Source organism: Taudactylus pleione, unplaced genomic scaffold, assembly GCF_031769625.1.
Source record: "Taudactylus pleione unplaced genomic scaffold, aTauple2 ptg000334l, whole genome shotgun sequence".
In the NCBI taxonomy this organism is placed as follows: Eukaryota; Metazoa; Chordata; class Amphibia; order Anura; family Myobatrachidae; genus Taudactylus; species Taudactylus pleione.
This window is the reverse complement of record NW_028284735.1, coordinates 5,996,354-6,014,310: the sequence shown is the minus strand read 5'-3', so window position 1 is coordinate 6,014,310 and position 17,957 is coordinate 5,996,354. Positions and strand designations below refer to the sequence as shown.

The 17,957-nt window shown below is 43.3% G+C and overlaps 1 protein-coding gene across 1 annotated transcript in view; it reads left to right on the top strand.

The window, feature by feature from the left end:
• Nucleotides 1-5,318: 5,318 nt before the first annotated feature.
• The window catches only part of PHLDB1 (pleckstrin homology like domain family B member 1), a 211,166-nt gene continuing 198,527 nt past the window's right edge, over nt 5,319-17,957 (top strand). Inside the window, exon 1 of the mRNA XM_088443833.1 lies at nt 5,319-5,385. The gene's annotated coding sequence lies outside the window, so the exon portion shown is untranslated. The remainder of the gene's footprint in view (nt 5,386-17,957) is intronic.

The window sequence follows — 17,957 nt, the reverse complement described above, 5'->3', positions numbered from 1 at the left end:
GACAGCCCTGTTCTAGTTAATTGAACAGTAATTTTATACTGCTGTCATTGTACTGTACCTGACCTATTTCTGCCTTCATATCAGATCAAAAATAACCTCAGTACCCCATTCCAGACACCAGCATGAGTAGTCAACATTGATTTTGCCCTGTTCTGGGTGCTGGAATGGGTACTTGGCCTCTTGGGTGACTTAATTCAGGTTATTTAACACATGGTAAAGCTTTTGCAGTATTTATATGTATATGTAATTATTTTGAACATGCAGGTACTTGTAGTTCAACAACAAGTATTGTCAAATAATTGGCTATGATCGTTGTACAATTATTATCTGACGATATAGTAGTCTATGGTCAGATGACGTGATACTAGGACGCTACTTTGCGTCGGTGCAATCCAATGCACACAAATGCAAATCCACAATACACACACACTGAAGCACATAACTCACACACATATATATATATATATACACACATAGACGTTCGTATGTATATTCACATACAAACACGTAGACGCTCATGCGTATGCACAAATTTACAGACACATAGTTGCTATTTCAATACACAGACGCACATATGCGAACGCATACATGTAGAATGGTTCCCACACATTATAGTTAATAACCAGAGTTATTAAAGGTATTTGTTAGCTACTAGTTATGATGTAATATGTACTTAAAAGAGATCTAAGGTTCAGAATACAGTGGACATGTCATGTTTGGTATCATACTAAATCCCTGTTTATTTGCAGACATCTGTTTCTATCGGCAAAGGAGTCGCATCATGCGTCCCTTAGTTATGGATGATAGGGAGTTATTGTATAGAATGTTATTACTAGTATGTAGTGTTGTAGCCAGTTGTAACCAGTTGTTCGGCGGGAAGCTACACAATGTGACCGTTAGAGGATTGAGCATACCCCTGATGACACCATATGAGCTGACCAAAGACCATATTGACCAGAAGCAAGAACCAATAACAACCTATCAATTTGTCGCTTTGTTAACTCTGAAACCTGTAAGGTATATAAGCTGTGTGCTGACCTCAGTGTACAGGTATCTTCTTGCGACCGCAGACATCCGGATTGATGACTGTATACTGGGACCAATGTGCATGCATATGTATCGGGCCGTACTATTTTCATTGCTTTTTACTCTAATTGTTAAATCTTACATCATGTTACCCCTCTATACATAAATAACTTTTTGTGCTTTGGAACCACATGATTGGACTGGAAAGCAATTCTTTCTTAAGCGACCTGCAGCGCTAAATAGCGACTTATAGGTATTAATAGATGGGGGCTTGCGTCTGATATCACGTTACCGGAGATCACGCAAAGCTTACGGATTTCGATTCCTCAACAAAGGGTGGACGCGTCATACACTGGTAAAAACACAATCTGTTTAAAGCCTGTTTAGCACTTTATGTTGTGAAACCAAATGTCCGTTTTTGTGTAATCTAAGGAGCGCTGATTAGAATCCAGGGACAAGAGAGAAAAGTCAGTTTCTTTTATTGTCACTTTTGCGCTGCAATAGGCGATTCGCAAATAGCATATGCGTCTTCCCTGCAATACTGCCACATGTTTAAGCAATTGTTTTGATAGATAGTCTTGTATTGCTTGTTAAAACCTCTGAATAGATATTGTCACAGAGGGAAAGCATTTTTCTGGCCAGAAAACAAAGGCATATGAGTGTGAACATGTGCTTGTGATGTGAAAAGGAAAAAGAAAAACGGAGAAGGTTTTTGCTTTTTGAACTGTTGAAATAGACAGGGCCGATAAGGTGTGCAAGAGGCGGGTAGGGCAGCCGAAGCAGTATACATAGCAGGTATAACTGGGCGAGAAAACGGAGGTTGTTTTCTCGGCCGAACCCCCAATAGTAATCGCAAAGTCCATTGTTAAGTTTTAGTGTCTCTGGGCCATGCGAATGGACCGCATGGTGGTGTAAACCGTGATTGTGACTTGGGAGTCGTGGGAGGAAATCACTGGCAAGGGTAAGTGTTATTGGAATACTTAAATTTTACCAGTGGAGAGTAACTCAAAGTAGGAAGCGGTCGGACAAAGCATGGTATAATTTGTCCGGAAAGCAGAATAATTGCATAGGCTATTTTCTGTTTCCTCGTTGTGCACACTAACGGAAAAACGCTTAGCGGTTGGCTGTGCACGGCGGGTGGAAATGAGTGGACGCAGCTTGTTTAATTGGACCGGTCGAAATCTCTAGCGAAAGTAGCCAAAGCGTTGTCCCAGATGGGTGCTAAGCAGTCGCTAGGTATGGTCGATGAGGTGCCTCTATAATGATATTTGTTCCTGGATCCCAGTACACTAGTTCTTATTCTGTGACTGTGACGCTCCTTGAGTACTAGAGCTACTATTCTCTCCCAGTACCTGTGTCTTCCTGTGTTTTTGTTTTTTTCCCACTAATACCAGATACCTGACCAAAGGGCCGAGACCTGCTTGCCGGCTGCAGCTAAGCCCAAATCCTGCTTGGAGGGATCACTGGCTAAGTTAGACTCCGCGCCTTTGGTCAGGTCTCATCAACATCCGGAACTAGTATATGAGGAGACATATATACATCTCCTGCTATCCCCTTTCCCCAGGGCCAAGGCTTCAAGCCCTGCGGCTGAGGATCCTGAGAACACAAGCGTGACACAGGGGCATGCTGGCGAAATAGACGATGGTTATTACCCCCCCTTACCCATCCCGGTGCCTCGACTTGCGCAAGCCAGTAAACCTGCCTGTTGTGTGTATTGCGACTTGCAATAAGCAAAAAAAATGTATTACCCCAGCTGCTGGCCGGCAGTGCCGGAAGACAAGAGACAGTGGTACCCTGGACCCACAAATAGATCCATCTTTAACCACCGCCTCGGCTGCTGCAGTGATCAGCAGGGCACAGGCACTGGATATAAATGGATTTATCTGTGTGCCCCTTATACCCCCGCTGTCGCCGGGCTTGCTCCTTGGTGCCCCTCTGACAGTTGGCACTTGGAGGAAAATTACTCCACTGCCTCCGGGAATTCCGCCACTGCACCAAGCGTCTCATCCCACATGGCGAAAAGACACTAGGGGGTAAATTTACTAAGAATTGTCTTTGGGCGAGATTGCATTCTCATGCGAGTTTAGCATGTTTTCCCAACTCACAAATTTACTAAGGGCAAACACGTGTGAACTTGCAGGAAATGAACATCAAAACTCACAAGAATTTACAAAACACGACCATACACCATCGGTCAAACTCGCAAATACTTTCCATAATACAACACAAATTTGCCAAGGATCGAGTTTTGAAACTCGCATGAGAAATTACCAAGCTCACACCTAAATATACTTTTTAAATAGACTACTGTACATCCTGAGGTGAATGTTTGAATGTGTTCACAGGTGCTTTAAAGGGCTAAATGAGCTGCATTGATTTGTTGACGCAAAAATGGCAGAATATACTATCATTGTATGTGGCTAGAATTTCAGAGGCTCTACTGCCAGGCTGGAAGGACCCAGGAGCAAGAAACTGAGCAAAAAATGAGGTAATGCAGGTATCACAAAGGCTGCTCAGGCCACGTTTTTTTTAGAAGGTGTTTGACTTGAACGCATTGGCTGATGGCGAGGTCATACAGATGTTCCGGATGAACTGTAACATCATATTTCATTTGTATAACCAAGTCATACTGGACCTAGACCCTGGCAGAGCACGTCCCCACTCTGTCTCAGGCCTGCATAAGCTTCTGTGTGCATTTCACTTTCTAGCTAGTAATAATTTTTAGTCTGTGACCGGTAGAGTTATTGTTATATCCCAGTCAACATTCTCACGGTACCGAAAGCAACTCTGGTAATGGCGGCATTTCAGCCAATAATGGATACCGGCATCTGCTTCCCTAGCCAGGAGTCACAGTGCTTCCCTAGCCATGCAGTCTGGGTAGCTTTTTTTTAACATTGCAGACATGCCAAATGTCCTGGGTGATATGGCGTTCTTGTGGCTGGTCAATGTACTGGCAACCTTTCGTCCAAACAGCACGTGGTGGGATTTCATGACCTACTGCACAAGGGCCATGTTCTTCTCCACAGAGAATTTCACATTGTGCCCCGTCTTGGTCTTGCCCCTCTGCCTGGGTGCCTCATCACTGCTGCCTGTACTGCTTAATAGGACCTCTTGAGATGCAACCTCCTCCACCTCACTCTCTACCTGCCTCTCCTCTGCCCTGGACATATTCCTGTCCCCCTCCCTATACAAACACAAAACACACAGAACACAATCAAGAAAGACAGAAAAATTTGACAAAAAGATATATGATAAGACAATAAATAAGCACAAAACAACTTCCACATACCAAGCAGCAATCAATTCCACTAGCCAAAACCTCTCCTCTCTGTCCCTCTGTAACTTCCAACCAACAAAACCCTCAAATGTTGGGCTGTTTGTGGCGTGTTTACATGCTTGGGCAGTGTGTACATGACGTGACTGCTTCAATCAGACCATGTTTCTAGGATAATGCATACATTGTTGTGTGTGCTTTATAAAACACATCCATTCTCGCACGTGTTTTGCCAAAAACTCGCACGACAAAACACGTTTGCATTCAACATTGAAAAACACGATTTTGCAGAACTCACTTCTTGGTAAACTTGCGGGTTTGGTCTGGAAAACTCGTGCGTGTTCGTGGGAAGCTGCTTAAGTTTAATCGCACCCAAACACGATTCTTAGTAAATTTACCCCTAGGTGTATGAGAACACATCTGTATACTCGACTATGCTATACATCGATGGGCTCTAAAATGTCATAAGAGCAGGTTTTCTATACAAGGAAAATATATTTACACTGTAGAGATGATTTGCAGAAAGTTATTTGCCGTTAACTAAAATGATTGTAAAACATTCTCAGCAGATATGGGCGAGACAAAGTATATTTTATTATGTTTCTAGCAGTCCTGTAAATAAAGGAGGAAAAGAGAGAGTAGGATAGGCAGTGGAAAGCCTGTCACTACTGAATATTCCTTTAGGGCAGTGGCAGCCATGCAAGTATATTTCCATGTCGGAATAATTTACAATAATATGGGTGGGCAGTGGAAACAATATAAAATTCCACATTTTGCAAACAATGAATACGCTTCAAGATGCAATTTTTACAAGTTAGAAGGGCAGTGGGTGTTTATTTTCTCACTACAGAATAAGATACTCCTTGTTCTTCTATGGTGGAGGCTTGGGGCGGCCTCACAATCACTGATTCTTGCATGTTATTGGTAAAGAGTGCAGCCAGCTGTAGGAGGGACAGGCCCCCTCTTCCCAGATGGGACAGTGAGTCTTCTGTCTGCTCACAGCTGCCTGCATTCTACCCCTGGATTCTGTGTAGACGTGGTACAGGGAGGGGGAGAGCAGAGGCTGCAAGTCTGTACATCAGAAGGTAATTGGGCCTGCTTTATCTCTACCTTATGAGCGTGTAGGGGGATAATATACACTTGTCATTTGGGAATTTATTCTGAATGCTTCTACTCTGTTACTTGTACCCTCTAGTACATTGTTTTATTTGTTTAATGGGAAAACTGTACTATCAACAGTGCACTTACAGTAATAAGTTATTGTGTTATATTTCCATATAGTTTGGAATGCAGATGGGTGTGTGATATAGTCACTGTTTGTATATATACAGTATATATTTGCTAGCTGTACTGGTCAACTGGTCATATATATGAGAACTACCAAATAGTTTTTGAGTGGACGTAGACATGTATATAATGTTGCCAATCCATGGCATAACTTTAGTGCATGGGTCTGGGAGGCAGGTCACTTTTTTGGATATTTTACCTGATCATTTTCTTCACATCCCTTTGTTCTTTGCCACGTTAACTCTGCATTCCTCCACCCAAATTCTTGTTAGATATTTGTGTACGCTACACTCAAATCAGAGCGTTAGTCACCAAGACAGCAGATTGCTTCACATTTTTCTATAACAAAGATATATATATATATATATATATATATATATATATTTAGCAAGCTAGCAGTATGTTACAGTACAGGGCACCTAAACCTAAAATACAACTTGATGGATATGTAAAAGTTTTTATATCATGAACAGATTTAGGGTGTTTGAATAAGAAATCCTGTTCCCTGCAAGCTGTTACAGTAGGGATAGTCATGTACTGAAAATGCAGCTTAAAGGACAAGTCCCTTTTAGGGACTTCTCTTTTTGTCTAGATAATCATTGTGATAGGATGGGCTTACACTGCCACAAGGTTTTATCTCCACAGATGAGACTACCAGCTATAAACTGTGGTGTTACTGTTTTTTTATTTGGGTTCCTTTCCATCAGTAACCTGCCGTTATTGGCCACTACTACTGTACAAGTGAGCACCAACTGCATACTAGTTGTAGGGGAGTAAGATGTGGCCAATAGGCTTTTACACAAGCACCTAGAGCTGATTGCTTCTGAGTTTTTGGTATACCTGCTGCAGCACCTCTTTTCTGGCCACTATGGTTGGTTCCTCCTGACCACTTACCTTGGATCAGGACTGCAGGGTAGCAGGCCGTGCTTTGACTCTGTTCATGTGGTTCAACACAGGGCAGACAGGGGAATGGATGAGAGTTAAGCTCTTATCTGGAGGTTACAACAGGGAATAGGCACCAGGCAGATTCTTGCAAGCAGAATGTTTATTTGCTTGAAAAGAGTCCTTACAAGGGCTGTTACGCACCAGTTTGTGGTGCTGGTGATTCAACCAGATGTTCAAGATGGTAAACACACATGGGCTGTTTTTATATAGTTTTTCCACAGAGATAAATCATCCCCTAGCACCACTAAACCTGCACTGGGATTTTACATATTTGTATTAAATAATGCATCAGTGGGCAGCATAAGAAGCAATCCATATATGTTTGGATCTAACCAGCAATCTACAATTCATTACAATAACTTCATCAATGGGATATTTCCAGTGGAACTGGAACACTCAGACACGCAGAACACACATCTGGCTTCATACCCTTCAAACAAGGTGCCAATGTCACACAATAGGGCTCATTTGTGGTTATCTATTAAATATATTATATATTTTCTTAATAAGACATGGGGGACCCGGCCACAACCACCATTAACCATTACAGTGCCAGAGCCTTACCCTCCAGGTGAAGGTTCTTGGTTAAACCAGGTTCAGAGCACATACAGGTGTAGGGGGACTGGCTACAGTGTGAGATAGTTTCACATTTGTTTGTTTTCTTTTCTGGAGAAAGTTGAATGTCTGGCCTCACATGTCCAATGGTATATCCAGGTCTGCATGGTCTACATGCTTCATAGACACAAATATATGCTTCATTTGGACTCCTGACACTTTGTAAGTATTCTAGGCAGAGGAAGATAGAGATATAGCAAACGACTGGAATTTATGCATTATGATGTGTTACATTTGCTACATCTGTATGACTATTTCTCTAGAAGATTGTATCATGTTCAGCCATAGGTGCGGATGCATCTATAACTTGGACAATGAGAGACAGAAAAATTAAAACAGCTCCAAGGTAAAGAAAAAGTTTTAAACATGATTCTAATTTAATATAAAGGTGCGGTGGCATCACAGTGATCCTAGATCCTTGGATATATGTAATTACTTCTCTAATTTTTAATTCTTAAATTTGACTTACGACACGATGTGGGGTCACTTTTCCTGAGCAACTGAACTTTGCCATTCCTGTGGTACAGGCATTATCATTTACCATCAGTAACCTGCTGTTACTGACTCCTCCTACTGCACCATAAGGGGTTAGTCACTGCCATCACCAGGCTCCTACACCGGTCCCTGAAACCACTTACTTCTGGGTATGTGTAGTTATGCTGCTGTAGCACCTCCTGGATAGTGATAGCTATTTCACCACCAGAAGCTTATGGAGAACCATTGGATATCTGTCATCGATGGCAAAACCATCAGCCATTGGTAGTTTACAATGCAGTACAGGCACACAGCATGGGGTCAGCCAGCGCAGTACAGGCACACAACATGGGGTCAGCCAGCGCAGTACAGGCACACAACATGGGGTCAGCCAGCGCAGCACAGGCACACAACATGGGGTCAGCCAGCGCAGCACAGGCACACAACATGCGGTCAGCCAGCGCAGCACAGCATGGGGTCAGCCAGCCCCCTGACTCTTTAGCCCCTTCACTGCTATCTTACCCTTGAGTGTTTTCTTGTGCTGAGATCATTTTCTGACGTTAGTGCTCATCACATTCCAACATCAATATGACTGATTTTCTTATACGGTACCCAAACAAATTATACCTTGTTTTTTTTCAGAAGATTTAGGGCTCTATTTACTACAATCCGCATTGGTAATGCAGATTGTAGTGTGATATTACCGAGTGAATTCGCATTGCGAATTCAGGCAATATCACAGGGATTTACTACAAATCCCTTGCAGGGACAGAGCTTGCGATAAAGCTCTGTCCCTGCTAATCCACTTCGGAGCCTTATCACTGTATTTTCACAAAAAATACCGTGATTAAGTGCCCGCACATGCGCCGACCGGTCGCCGCTGCTACCCCCCCCTCCGGCGCTAAGCCCCGTCCCCCGGCACTAAGGCCCACCCCCGCGATTGCGGACCCCCGTGACCCCCACCCCTCTCCCCCCCCGCAACCCCCCTCTCCCTTACTTACACTTACCTGCATGCTCCAGGCCTCCAGTGATGTTCTCCATTCCTCCGGTCAGGTGATCTCCCATACTGCACTGGGGCCCGATCACCTGATGACCGGGCAGCAGTGCACTGTGGGAGACCAGCTGACCGGAGGGGAGTCATCACCGGAGGCCCGATCACTGGTCCCTGGAGTCAGGTAAGTAATTTTTTTTTTTACAATTTTTTTTTCTTTTTTCGTTTTTTTTACAGTAATCAGCTTGCGGTCTGTTTAGACCACACAGCTGATTACAGGGACCGACTCCCGGCTCTGCTCTCCCCGTTAGAGCAGGCCAGGAGTCCGGTAACCGGGGAAGACCCTGGATAACGCCACCTCCAGTTGGCGTTATTATCACAGGGCTTTCTCCGGTATTTTTTTCACATTTATTTTTAGTAACTATGGTCAGATCACATTTCCCATTACAGTTATGGGAAATGTGATCTGCTTTACTAAAAAATAAGTGATACTTAGGGCTTGGAGTAGAATTTTACGAATTCTACTCCAATTGCCCTGTAATAACTATAGGTGATACTAAAATAATGTTTCACATTATTTTAGTAAAAATAATGTTGATAAATACTTAAATAGAGCCCTTAGTATTTTCAGAAAATTACCTATTCTAAAGGCTCATACACACTAGACTATGTGCTGTATGAAAGATATTGGTGAAAGATTTCCCTTGAACTTCCTGTAGTGCAGGTCAAACGATATTCGGTGTACACCAGTGGTTTCCAAACTGTGGGCCTGATTCAGACACGCTCGCGAGCGCTGAGTGCTCGCAAGCGGGTCGATGGTGCCCTAGTGCACATGCGCACGACGGAGGGAGCTCCGTCGTGCGCATGCGCGAGACCAGAATAGCGACGGCCAAGCCGTCGCTATGGGTCTCGCACCAAAGGGGGCATGCTGTCGATGGTGAGTAACAGCACGCCCCCTTTGGTGGGCGTGCCGGGGGCGTGGCTGCCCAGATGGAGGCGTTCCCATGGGAACGCCTACCGTCTGGGACCAATGACATCACTAGGGTCTCGTCGCAAGCCCGATGGTCGCGATGTCTTGACCATCGCGACCATCTTTTTGGCTGCTCGCATAAGCTGTGGGTGGTCACCCACAGCTATGCGAGCGGCCAGGAGGCCGCTCCAATATTAGGTAGGAGGGCCCAGATTCAGAGCGAGTGCTCTTGTCAGAGCGTCCGGGTCTGAATCAGGCCCAGTGTGTCGTGGCACCCTGGGGTGCCTCAGGACACTTGCAGGGGTGCCTCAGGTTGGTGGTCCAGCACTGAATCAAATTATTTATGGTCAATGTAATGTAAATATGTGGACAAACAAAAGCACAAACCTGTCCACCAACAAACAGCTGAACCTAAGAATGACAGGTCAGCACAATTTACTCCAATTTACTTATTTACTACATTTTTGAATTTCTCAAGAACACATTTTTGGCAGTGGGGTGCCATGAAAACAATGCTGATACTCTACAATAAAGTTTGGGAACCGCTAGTGTACACACTGAAAGATATCTTTCAGTGAAGTCATCCTGCCACATCTCTGAACAGGCAATTCTTGACGATATCATCAGATTGGCCTGCATGTATGGATGACAAGACATCGTTAACGACCCGCAGGAGCGTGCATCATTGGTCGTTCACTGCATACACACTGAATGATATGAACCATATATCGTTGAACGATATCTTTATTGTCCATATCCTTCATAAAAATTGTTGTTTTTGTTTGTTTACTGATTCAGTTATTATCTGGTGATCACCAAACAATGGGTCAAGTGTACTAAGCTCTCTAAGTGATAAAGTGGAAAGTGACAGCTGACCAACCAATCCTAACTGTCATTTTTCAAACACAACTGTAACATGACAGTTAGTAGCTGAGTGGCTGGTCGTTTATCACTCTCCACTATATCACTTTCCAGAGCTTTAACTACTAAAGGGGCACATTGTTTAATGACAGGGTGCCCCCATGTGTGTGCGGGCCAATATGAGGGAGATAGCGAACAACATGTCCTTCCTTCATCTACGGAAAAAAGAATTCCATAGCTCTGGGCCCTATTGTCTGCTGATCACAGGTGCTAAGGGGCCCACATAATTTGAAAGAGGGGACTCCCCTCATTGACCCCTCCATATTCACCACTACCTATCTGCACTATTACCTTGACCCTTCCATACCAAACACTATCGCTCTGCTGTTTGTACTATGCCCCTGGCCCCTCCATACCAAGAACTGCACTGCCTATATGACCCCTTCATGCCCCCCACAACCTCCCTTGCCCACATAACTGACTGTCATGCACAGGAGTAGATCACTGATCCCTCCCACTAGTATATATATTGGTTATTGGCCACACACCTCCAGTGACTGGCCACACCCCTTTGTGGGCCTATATTATTGCGTTGCCATGTGGGCCCTCCATGCTTCAGTCTGCCACTGGTGCTGGACATTAACTATTCCAGCACAGAAGTGCCAATCATTATATCTAACATATTCAAATACATTTTCCAACGTTTAAGAATTATTTCTAAAATATGAATTCTCTAGTCTCAATGCTCAATGATGGGACTTAACTCCTTTGGTGCTGCAGTTACAGTGTCACAGCTAACAGGTATTACAAATGTACATACTACAACATTATATTTCCAGTGCACATTAGGCGCATAGTGCTGGCATCTCAAATTGTTGGCCCACAGCAGTGGAAGTTTCTCTTTTCTGTACAGTAGTGGCCATCTTAGCCACATGGCTCGGGTCCACAACCATAAATATTAATATTTTCATTTGCTTTTATGTTGATAATTCAGCATCTACCTTTCCTCAACTACTTCTACACCTCTACACTAAACAATTAAGATTATTTATGTTTTTTTTTATTATGTGACTTACCTATTAGTGTTTCTTCACAATCCTTGGCTTTTTGTTCACTAGTGTCTCTTTTTTTTGTTCATCGTGTTACATCTCTCCTCATGTTCCCTTGCAGAATTCTCCAGCTCTCTTTCATATTAAGTCAGTCCAACAATGAGTTATCTGTTATGGATAAAATTCCTGACATTTTTAAGATTTTGTGATTTCATCTGCAACAGTCAGAGCCTGGAAAGAGGGTATGTGCGGTTGGAACAGAGACATTATTGATTAGGGGCCTGATTCATTACCGATCGCAACTGCAATTACGTACGCAATTGGCCGATTATTGCGTTCTGCACATTCGTATGCATCGCAATGCGCGAACTGGCCACTGCAATCGCAGCAACTGTGCAGACCCATCCAAGAGTGATTGACAGGAAGCGCCGTTTGTGGGAAGAGACAGGGGGCTAATCGGCGAAACGCAGGCGTGCCAGTGCATTTGAACGCTGTTGCATGGGCGTGCAAATATCCACTGCGATGCCTAGTGCAGCTTGAGTACTCATAGCGTGCAATGAAGTTATCAATTCCTGAGTAAGGTCAGAGCTTGTGCAAGTGTGCATGTGGCTGTGATTGTACTCAATGTTACCAATGGTTTCACAGTCTTGCTAAGGATTACAGATGTGTGCAGGGCCGTAGAGAGCGCCACCGGGCCCAGGTAAAGAGGGGGCGTGGCCTAATCGTGTGAGGCTTGGCCACGCCCCCTTGAGAGAAAAAAACCACTTTTGCGGCGCTGCGCACTGGGGAGGGGGCGGAGTGAGCCCCTCATCCCGGAGCAAAGCCAGGGGGGGCGCGATCAGTGTGATCGCTACCCCTCTCAGGGATAGGAGATTGCTCGCGGCTGCTAAGCAGCAGCCACAGCAATCTCCCACTGCATCCCAGGACACGCTGTGTGCTGGGCTGCTGCGAGGGAAAGAGGAGGGAGGGGGGGCGGCACCGGACCCGGATCCCACTGGAAGCCCGGGCTCGGGTAAATTGTACCCGCTCCCCCCCCGTCTCGGCGCCCCTGGATTTGTGTAAGGTAAAGTGGGCAGCCTTATGTTGTGCTGCGACGGTATAGCGATTGCAATGAATTAGCATACTATCGCAGTGAGACTGCGTACATAATTGCTTTTGCAATCGCAGTTGCGGTCCTCAATGAATCAGGCCCTAGGGTAGATAAAATGGCAGGAAGGAAGGGAAAGCAGACAAAACATGACAAAAAGGAGAAACGGTGCATTAAACAGAGAAAGGGTCCATAAAATTATATAAGCGGGAAGTGAGCAACTACTACTAATAATAATCACATTTATAAATACTGTAAAAACTGAAGTGCTGGGATTGAGCAAAAGAACTTAAAGTCTGGCACCCGGAAGCAAGCCCCTTCCCCCAGAGACAAGATCACCCCCATTAGCATAAAAAATTAGAGTTCTTGACCATTTCCCCAGTATCATGGTAGGGCACACTCATCATAATAATTTTGTCTCTTCTCAGGCGATGTGCGTCTCTTTGCCACTAACCCCATGGTCTGATTAGCTGACATCAAGGCAGTTCTCCAGGATTATTCTGCAGCCTCTTACTATAAGTTAAACATTTGAAAGTGTGAAGCTCTAGCAGTTGGGGTTGCACAGGACACTCTCCTTTCTCTTAAATCTGTTTATCCTTACAACTGGTAAGAAAACCTCTATAAACTGCTTTGATATTAGGATTCCCTGATATTTATAAATCGTCAACGAATACAACTGTACTACCCTATTCAAGCAGTTTGTTAATCTAACTAAAACGGGGGTCAATTATTAGGTCTCGTGGTTCATTCTGAGTATGTCGACATTTCACATGTCAACATTGTGGACATTCTGAGGATGTTGACATGGTGCCTGTTGATATGTAGGACCATGTCAACATTGGTGTGGACATTGTCACTGTCGACCATGTTATGCGATGCCTTTCCAAAAATATATATATACTAGAAACCCCCCGTTAAAAATCCTGCGTTTTCCCCTATGGTGTGTGTGTGGTAATGCTGTTGCAGCACCTCCTGGTTTGTGACAGCTAATTCCTCTGGATTGCTTAGTGCACAGGTTCTCAAACTCGGTCCTCAGGACCCCAAACAGTGCATGTTTTCCAGATCCCCTCGCAGCATCGCAAGTGAAATAATTAGCTGCACCTGTGGATCTTTTAAAATGTGTCAGTGAGTAATGAATACACCTGTGCACCTGCTGGGTTACATGCAAAACGAGATCTGTGTGGGGTCCTGAGGACAGAGTTTGAGAACCACTGGCTTAGTGTGGATCAGCACTGCTTTGGTAGGAGAAGAGGGTGGACTCCACTCAGGACTCTCAGAAAAAGGTTTGCACTTATTTGGTGGTCACAGGTCACAAAGCAGTCGTTTTGTTGAAGAAAAATTATGTTTAGCGGCTCCAGTCTAATGTCCTGAGAAGTAAAGTGTTCTCAGGTGAAGATACCAAGAGTGCAAACACCAAATCAAGATCATGCACTCAGGGCCGGATTAAGAGCCACATGGGCCTGGGGCTGAAAATTATCAAGGGCCTATTGATGACCAGTGCTGTGTGAGTGTGGCCAGTGCTGGGTGGGTGTGGCCAGTGCTGGGTGGGTGTGGCCGTGTACCACTCATCCCCCTACACTGTCAGCCCCAATGCTTCCCTAAATATGTAAACGTAGAAAAATTGCATCATTTTGTGAGAAAAAACAGAAACACAGTTTCAGTATATATGATTTCTGGCCAACAATGTGGCTAGCTGGGCGGCTGGTTATCAATCATCACCATGCTGTCATGGTGATGGGCCTATTATTACTTGGGGGCCTGGAGCTGTAGTCCCATCTGCCCCATTGTTAATCTGGCCCTGCATGCACTTTACATAGCGCTCTATATACAATTTTATAATGACTCTCTATTTTACTGTATAATTGCATGCATGGGGATTTCATTCTAGATCTTAATTAAGTTATTATTTTTATAGAATACTATTCTATAATAAGAATAATTTAAGATCTGGAATATTCAATATTGTTTTAGAATGTTCAATTCTGTAGATTTGTCCTAGTGAGGATTGTATTTATTGGCACCATGACAACCAGTATAAAAAATTACATTTTCATATTTAAATTCCCGTTGTTATGTTGGTACTGGGTCCCAATATATACTTTAGGGGAGCTTAGTATTATCCATAGTCAACTTATTAAAGTGCAGTGGAACTTTAGTTCCTAATATTTAGGACTGATGTGGCCAGCTATTATGGTGTGCTGATAATACTTCTGGTTTTGCATTTGGATTTGCAAATATCACTTCCAGTTACACAAGGAAAGGGGAAATTGCTTCACTTTTACAGTTTACATCTCCTTAGTAACTGTAATTATTCACTTCTCAAGGACGCCATCTGATTGGACAAGGGTATGAATTCCATTTTAGGGGAGATGTATAAGAAGAATGCTATTTTAAAAATTAACTATTTTATCAGCCCTACAAATGTGAAGCATGTGTTTTAATGTGGAATTTGTAAAACATTATTAATAAAGGGACAAGGATATGTTCCAACAGGCTCATTAAAAGGTGGCAGATTTTACTTGAGGATGCGACAACTCTGAAGCCCTTAGGTAAAATCTGCCCACTGCTCGTGAGAAACTCATATTAGCAGACAAAGTAATAAATGATCCTCTCTGATAATAATGTTCAGCATCAAAGAAGTTGTATATGGCAAACTGTCATTTCAAAACAGATGAGACCACTACATTAGATATAATAACATATAGGCATTTTAAATACTTCAAGAAGACTGAAACTTTAAAAGTGCAAATAGCGAGTATTTACTCTGTTTTTATCTTTGTTTTTATGGTTTATTTTTCTTTTTTCCCCACGTTTAAAGCCACTAAAGTCAGTTTTTCTAAAGCGTTTAAAATGCCTATATGTTATTATGTTTTAGGCAGTGGTCTCATCTGTTTTTAAATGACAGTTTGTCCTATTACAATTCTTTGATACTGAGCCTCCAGTGTTACATCATTGTCAGAAAGGGTAATTTACTACTCTGTTTGTCTGCTAATAGGAGTTATTATTTCTCCTCTCTTCATTGTAGTCTGTCATACATAAATGGCATGCTGTATATTGTATTTCTGTCTATAAATTAGGAGTTTTTGCTCCAGGACACAATCCTGTTTTTGTTGTATGAAACAAAAAAAAACTATTTTTTTCCGAAGGCGGGAAGCTGACACCCACCTGGCCAACTATGTGCCATTTACACCTGAATGGGTCGTTCTGGAAGATCAGAGACTTACCTAGGGCAGTAGGACATTATTGCTTCCTATAAGTGCTGCGGTAAAAAAGACCATTTTACAAGAGTGGATACACCCAACCCCTATTTATTTTCAACTATATGGGGAGAAACTAACCTTTATTTTTCGAATGGACTGGGTGGAGACGATGTTTGCTAAAGAAAAAAAAGGCCTCTTCCTTTTTTGATACATGGGAAAGTTTTATAGCAACGTTGTCAAGTTCAACACAATCCCAAATCCACCATAACATGCGTCTGAAACTCAAATTCTATTGGGTAATCCGCCCATTATGCTGCTCGACTAGTGAGTGCCAGACACCCATTTTTTTTTTTTTTTACTTTTGTTTTTAATTCTATCACTCACTTGCATTTATATCCAAGCATTATATATGTGTCTGTATTACACAAGTCTTGGGCTATATGAACGCCAATACTTTGCAAAGGATGTCAACGGAAATGAGCTGGGATATGTTTATTATGTATTGCTTATTAATGTGTGTAATCGTTTTTTTATGCTTGACTTACTTGCCTATGTCTTGCAGATTTGTCTGTGATGTTTTTACTTAAATAAAAAATATATATTTTTTCAAACTAAATACTAGTTAACATTAGGAATTTTGTACGAGTAACAAAGATGTTCCATATTGTATCCATATACATTAGATAATGTTTGTCTACACTATATTCTACCTTGATGAAAACCCATGGATCAATACACGTTGGAGGAGGGATTCTCTGAGAATAAAACAGTTTTTCTACTACCCAGACCTTGTTTCCTTGTTGTCTGGAGAGACTATTCCATGCAATCTATTATTATTATCCTTTATTTATATGGAACCAAAAGGTGCCTGCAGCGCCTTACATAGTACATAAACAGAAGCAGTGCTAACAAAATAAAAAAAAAACAGTGCAACAGACTTACAGTACTGCTGCATATACAGTCATAATACCTACAAAAGCTGTGCCGGCTGGGCCCAGAGGTTTAGTGCCATTGATGGTAATGAGGATGAGATGATGGCATACGTGAGGGAAGAGGGCCCTGCTCGTGAGAGCTTACTATCTAGATTGTAAGGCATGAAGGAGTGAGTTAGGAAGAGAGCTGGAAAGCTTTAATAAAGAAGTGGGTTTTGAGACCCCGTTTAAAGCTTCAAAGATAGGCTGAGTGTCTGAAAGGGAGGGAGAGAGAGTTCCAGAGGTGAAGAGCAGCACGTGTCAAATCTTGTAGGTGGGAGTGGTAAGAGGTTATCAGTTGGGAGAAGAGGTGGCAGTGGTAAGCAGAGAGAAGTGGGATTGTGGAGGGAGATGAGGTTTGAGATATAGGGGGAGAGGATTGGATGAGGTTTTTATAGGTGCATGTGCAGAGTTTGAATTCTGAATGGCAAGGGGAACTAGTGTAGGGCCTGGTGGAAAGAGGAGACAGAATCAGTACATCTGGAGAGAAAGATGAACCTAGCAGCAGCATTGAGGACAGGTTGGATTGGAGAAAGTGCCCAGATTCAACCTATTCTGTAGGCAGCCACTTTGGTTAATTGTAGGATATGCTTTGTGCAAAGTTTTCTGTGATTGCATTATTTAATATCTTCTTTACTTCTGGACAACATAGTTTGGCCTGAGAGCTATTGAGGAAGGATTATACTATCTACGCAGGGGCATATTTATAATATGTGCAGAGTGTGCGTTGCACACGGGCCCCTTGGTCCGCACCGCACACCCTGCACCCATATTATACTTACCTCTCCGGAGTTCCACGTCGGTTACGGTGTCTGCACTGTAAAAAACGGCTGGAAAATGGCCGCCGTGACCATTTTCCTGTCACTTGCGCATGTACAGTACATGGAAAATGGCCGCCGCCGTGACCATGCGCTATAGACTTCTGCATGCGCTATAGACTCTGTGCATGCGCTATAGACTCTGTGCACACTCTAGTGCCCAGAGTCTATAAGTGCGGCACTGGCCACGCACCGCTCAGTGCGCTACTGGCCGCCGGACGGAGAGGAGGGGGCCCGTAACGGAGAATGCACACGGGCCCCCTTCTTTCTAGAAACGCCCCTGTATCTATGCATTCAATAGCATCCAAATGAGACTCAGATACCAAGTTACCTGAGATATGCCTATTTGATGTACACATCTTGCAAGTTTATTACCTTATTGGATTATC